Source organism: Cupressus sempervirens, chromosome 5 (genome assembly GCF_028749045.1).
Source record: "Cupressus sempervirens isolate cs-2001-9-10 chromosome 5, ASM2874904v1, whole genome shotgun sequence".
NCBI classification, from domain to species: domain Eukaryota; kingdom Viridiplantae; phylum Streptophyta; class Pinopsida; order Cupressales; family Cupressaceae; genus Cupressus; species Cupressus sempervirens.
In genome coordinates, this window is record NC_143122.1 from 954,729,350 (window position 1) to 954,734,922 (window position 5,573).

General features: G+C 31.6%; 1 pseudogene; it reads left to right on the forward strand.

Annotated features, from left to right (window-relative positions):
- The first annotated feature begins 1,984 nt into the window (after positions 1-1,984).
- On the forward strand, positions 1,985-2,777 carry LOC149559124 (putative amino acid permease 7 pseudogene; annotated as a pseudogene).
- The last annotated feature ends 2,796 nt before the right edge of the window (positions 2,778-5,573 follow it).

The window sequence follows — 5,573 nt, forward strand, 5'->3', positions numbered from 1 at the left end:
CCATTATCCCTAGCTTTCACCAAATCCAACATCATGTTTTTCTTTTTTTCAATTCATATTCCCTCTTAAATTGGTTGTGAAGGGAAAGTAAATTGACTTCCTGTGAGATGCTACAAAGTGTAGAAGTAATTATATTATCTTCTTCAAAAATGTCTAAATTTTTTCATTCCTTACATATTGGATAAATAATAATTTATTTTTGGTGTTTTTAAATCTATCCTTTAATTAGAGACTTTAGTACATCATATGGCTCTTACAATGGTTTCAATCAGATAGTGCCCAAATTTGAAAGCTAAAATTATTGATAAACTTATATAAAAAATTGCAACCTATGAAACTAATTGCCTTGGCTTGCAAGACAGTCTTAAGACAGATACTAAACTATGTTGATCTTTTAAATTACTGAACTATATTTAAATATGTCTATTTTTCCTCTTATAGATAGCCACATCAATGATGTATAGCATATATTTTTCGTCTAGCAATATTGGTAGATCAATTTTTAGTGTTCTTTTAATGTTATTATATAATTTAGTCTTTGAGAGGGCCTTAACATTTCTTTTTGTTATGTCTCTTTCTCTCTCTATTGTAGGCAACAAGGAAGCTTGATTGTGTGAACTCGTACAATATGTGTCCTTGTATAGAGAAGGGTTTTCTTATGCAATCACTACCTCAATTAGCATGAGGTATGCTCCAAATGACTCAAGTTTTAGGGTTCTAAGACTATTTTATGGTTGAAAGAAAATATAGTTGGTGTGTACAATGTCACTCAGAGAATGTTTCCTGTATTGGCCTAAGTTTCCCTAATGTCCCCATCTGTGCTTAATGGCTGATTTTTCCATGATTTATGGAACCAACCATAGGGAAGTAAATCAAAGTTATCTATTTGACTGATGTTTGGTTACCATTCAGTAAGTGTTTGTTGATAGTTTAGGTAGTGATCTTATTACTATTGAATCATTGCAGAGGTCTCCATGTTAGCTGAGCAATTGTACATGATTATGAGGTAGCAATCCGATGGTAGACAAATGATGTGGTGCAAGGTTCTCATTTGGTCAAAGGTACATCATGCCATACTTTTCTCTATGTGCACATTGCAACAGTCATTTTATTAGAAAGCTTATTTGTTGTGGTTGGGTGGCCATGCACCATTGGATAGTAGCCAACCTTGCCTCAGTAGATGATTATCTTTGAAAAGTTCAATTTTAATTAACAGTTTTATTTTTGAGTGTAGTATTTATATGCTAGTGTTCTATGTGAGCTAGTCTTTATTATTATTTTGCAATGCTCATGCAGTATTCCAGTTGTCTTATTGATAGTGATATGACATGTATATGAGACTATTTGTGGGCAAAATAGTGATGCACCATGTGGTGTCTAAGTGTTGTGGGGCTATCATGGCATTAGTTGGTTTGAGTGACTTCTTCGAGGCTGCAAACATAATGATTGTATAGGAAAGAAACTATGGCGTGAGGAGTTGAGATGGCCAGCTGATATTGTTTCAAAAAATGGCAGGCATCTCCCACACATAGAAAATGGAATACAAGATAGACAATCATGGAAAAATTATATACACATGGTGATTTCCTATAATGGACCAATGAGTGACATTCAATGTGGTCACCCATGTACACCAACTAAATAAGTGCCACATGTTTCCAACTGGTGGTCAATAGAAGAGACAAGATCTTTCGTATTCTATCAAGAGCTTTGCCTCTAGATATTTGAAGCCTTCATACCCAATGGAACCATAATTTTATATAGTGCAGTTGAGTGAGACATTGGACTTCTCAACGCACTCAAGGTTGATGAAAGCACACTGCACTTACTACATCTCATAGTCCTATTGCATTGGAGTAGGGAAACCTATTAGCCAATTTATATACACATTCATTTTTGCCAACATGTGAGAGCAATCAGGCAATCCAATTATTATCAAAAGAATGGACATGACTATCCATACCACTTTTTAGAAACCCTCTTCATGATCATTTTTGGAATAATACAACTTATCCTATGTCAAATACCAAACTCTCATAGAGTTTGGGGTATTTCAATAATTTCATCAATAATGTCCATCTTTTGCATAATAATAGGAATAGGTCTTGCCATGGAAAAAGACATTGGTACTCTTTTTATCTAACTCTCTTTCATATTTTTATTTTTAAAAGGTTCTAATAATACTCTTATTATGTTCCAGTCTATATGACCAGACTAGATGTGCTCCAAATCCTATCTAATGCACTAAAATCCATAACCTTGTTTAATGATAATGAGACTCAAAATCTTGGAAAAAATTGGATAAAATGGACATTTTTATGGAAGTGTAGCTCTAATAAGCTAGAGAACAACAATATCTACATCTCAGAAAGCATGGTTGGCCCTCCAGACTATTGGTGAAATAGCATTTTCTTATCCATTCTTTATTATTGTCATAGAATTGTCATAGAAATTGATGTATGAATCTATGGCAAAATCATCTTCTAAGCTCAAATCTAATTTGCACAAGTGATTTCAAATTTATCATATTAATATTATCATTCAGGACACTTTGAAATTAGAACCTTGAAAAAAAAAAAAAACTATGAAGAGTGCTTCCAAGATTTTTTTAATAATGAGAGCTCTCTTCTATTTGCATTGTGGTTACTTTAGGGTATGAAAAATTTGGAGAGAATTCACATGGAAACCTCATGACAGGTTTTTGTTTTTATGAGCCTTACTGGTTGATTGACTTTGCCAATGCATCTATTGTAGTTCATATGTTGGGAGCCTACTAGTTTAGAATTTTCCAAGAATATATTTTTTCTTAATTATTATCAACTACCAACTGTCCTAAGTTTTAATGTAGGGCTTGAAGTTCAACCCTTCATGCATAAAGATAGATTTTTCATCTTATTTTGTGTGCTTTCATTGAACATTGGTTTCTCGATAAGTGGCATAATAGAATTATCATAATGAATAAGATGTGTTGGTTCCCCTATTTGGGTTGTATTATGTTAACCTATTCAACCTCTTTTAGAGAACTGCATTTGTGGTCTTAACTATTGGCATTGCCATTTTGATTTTATCTTTCAATGATGTTCTTGGACTTCTCGGTGTAGTGTACTTATGAGTGGGAATGTATATGATGAAGAATAAATTCCAACAATGGACAACTAGTTGGATTCTTTTTCAAGCCTTTAGTATAATTCTCCTCCACACCTCAGTGACAACTCTACTGGGATTAATTGAAGTTCATGTCAAAGGTTAGTACATAAATGGCACACAAGACCTTTCAAAATTTTATTGTGGATGCAGACTAGATTCCTTTGTAAATGATTATTTAAATATTAACTTTTAACTTTTAAGTTTCTTTATGCATTCTCTATGGCATGGAACTTTGGAAGGCCTCCTTAGTAGTTAGTTTAGTTGAGGAACATCCAAGCCTCTTTAACACATCTTTAGAATTTTTTCTTGTATTATAACATTCTATAATTCATATATCTATATAATATAATAATTCTTTCTTCTATATAATTGACTATTATTTGTTCTTATTTAATTTGTAGATGTTACAAAGCCACTTAACGTGTTCTTCCTAGGTCTACATCTACAAAAGTAGAGAAAAATTCATTTCTAAAAGGGCTTAGTTTCCTATATGATTTTCCTACTCTACGAGTATAATTTCTCATAGAAGCAGTCCAATTTAACAATACATTCTATCCCAAAAGGTGTAGCTATATGATCTCTCATTCTCCCATAGACTTTTCTATATATAGAAATAATTCTCCAACTAACACAACCAATCATTCAACTTCCTTGTTTCCGTGAGATTGGCATTTATCATGATCTCAACTTTCTTACTTCCTTATTTTAGTGTCAGAATCACCATTCAACTTGGTGATTCAATATCCATTCCAAACTGATATTCTCTTCATGTTTGATCCATAATTCAAGAGTTATGACATATGAAAAAACATTTATGCCAAGTCCATGTTGGATCCATAATTCAAGAGTTATGACATATGACAAAACATTTATTCCAATTTAGGGATCCATGAAACAGTTTTGTGTTTCCTATTATAGGAGTCGACTAGTATGGTTAGTGGCACAAATGCACAACTAATTTTAACTAATTTTAACAAATTGTAAGAGTTTTAAAACAAATAAATATAAAATTTTAATGTTAATTTAAACATAGAAATAGAAATGAAGGGGAGATCAAGTTGGGACAAATTGTAAGAGTTGTATTACCATTGAATATAAATGTTTAGTGCTACTTTAAACAAAAAAATGTAGGGCAAATCAAGTTGGGTGTGGAATTTACGAGTTGCTAATTTTAGCCATATGAAATGTAAATTCATTTATTGAATTGTGTTTATATGCTGATTCTTTTTTATTCTTTCATTTGTTGAGGGGAGTTTTCATATTGGAAGGTGTAGAAGAAGAGGTGAACAATAGATTTGAAGGTGTTGGTGTTTTATTGTAGGTGGTTTTATTATTGTATATAGGATTGTAGGTGACCAGTGAAGCCAACATTTATAGTGTAAATTTCAATTGTTACCAAAATAGTCTAACTTGTTACAAGCAATTACTACTTGTTACATCACAAGAAATTACTATCATAATTCTACTTTTTCAATTTTTCTTTTAAAATTATGGTGGATAGTTAATTCTAAAGATAGTTCCTAGATCTTTTTCTCACTACAATAATAATCTTATTTTTCATTTCACTAAACATTAGAACTTCTCTACATAAGGCAAAGACTATAGTTCTGTCATAACTCTGGTTTTCTATGTGATATTAAAAGCAACAATTTACTTAAATAGAATTAGTTTAAAAAAATAAGATTTCATATTAAATAACTATAATATAAAAATTATTGTTAAAAAATTAAGATATGATTAATAAGAGTAAATTATTTGTATATTAAAATGTATACTAATTATTAAACTAATAAATTTAACCTGCAGTAAAAAAAATTATTGATATAGTCACAAGATCTACAAAATAGTTTATTAACTATGAACTATAGCAAAATAAACTAAACAGTCCAATGAGGAGCTTCCTTTCGGAAGCTTTGTGTGCACTTCCTATGCAATGAAAAAACAAATAGTGATCATGGAACATATTGGGTTTTACTCTCAAAGTTACAACTCATGTCCTTCCTCCATGCACTTCTTTTCCGTTGTAATGTCAAACTTAAGTCTAACTACTTCAAACATTTGATCAATTGATGAAATTTCAAATAATTTAATTTCTCAATTTTTTTTTGATGAATAGTTCTTTTCTATTAAAAAATATACTAAGATTACAATTCACAAAAAAGGGGTCGAGGGATACAAGATTACACTACGATTGAGATCACACTGCTGAAGCTAGATGAAAAACATAGCCACAGTCGGAAACAACAATTATTCATTAAAAAAAACACATAAAGAAAACTTAGGCTACCACAGTAGTTCTAGCTAAGGGTGGTGGATCATCTTTATCATGAAAACCCCAATCATCCTTGGATTGGGGGGTGGGCTAGGAACAATCCAACCATCATCAGCAGTAGCAATAACTAGAAGATCAATGGCAGCCTCTGCAT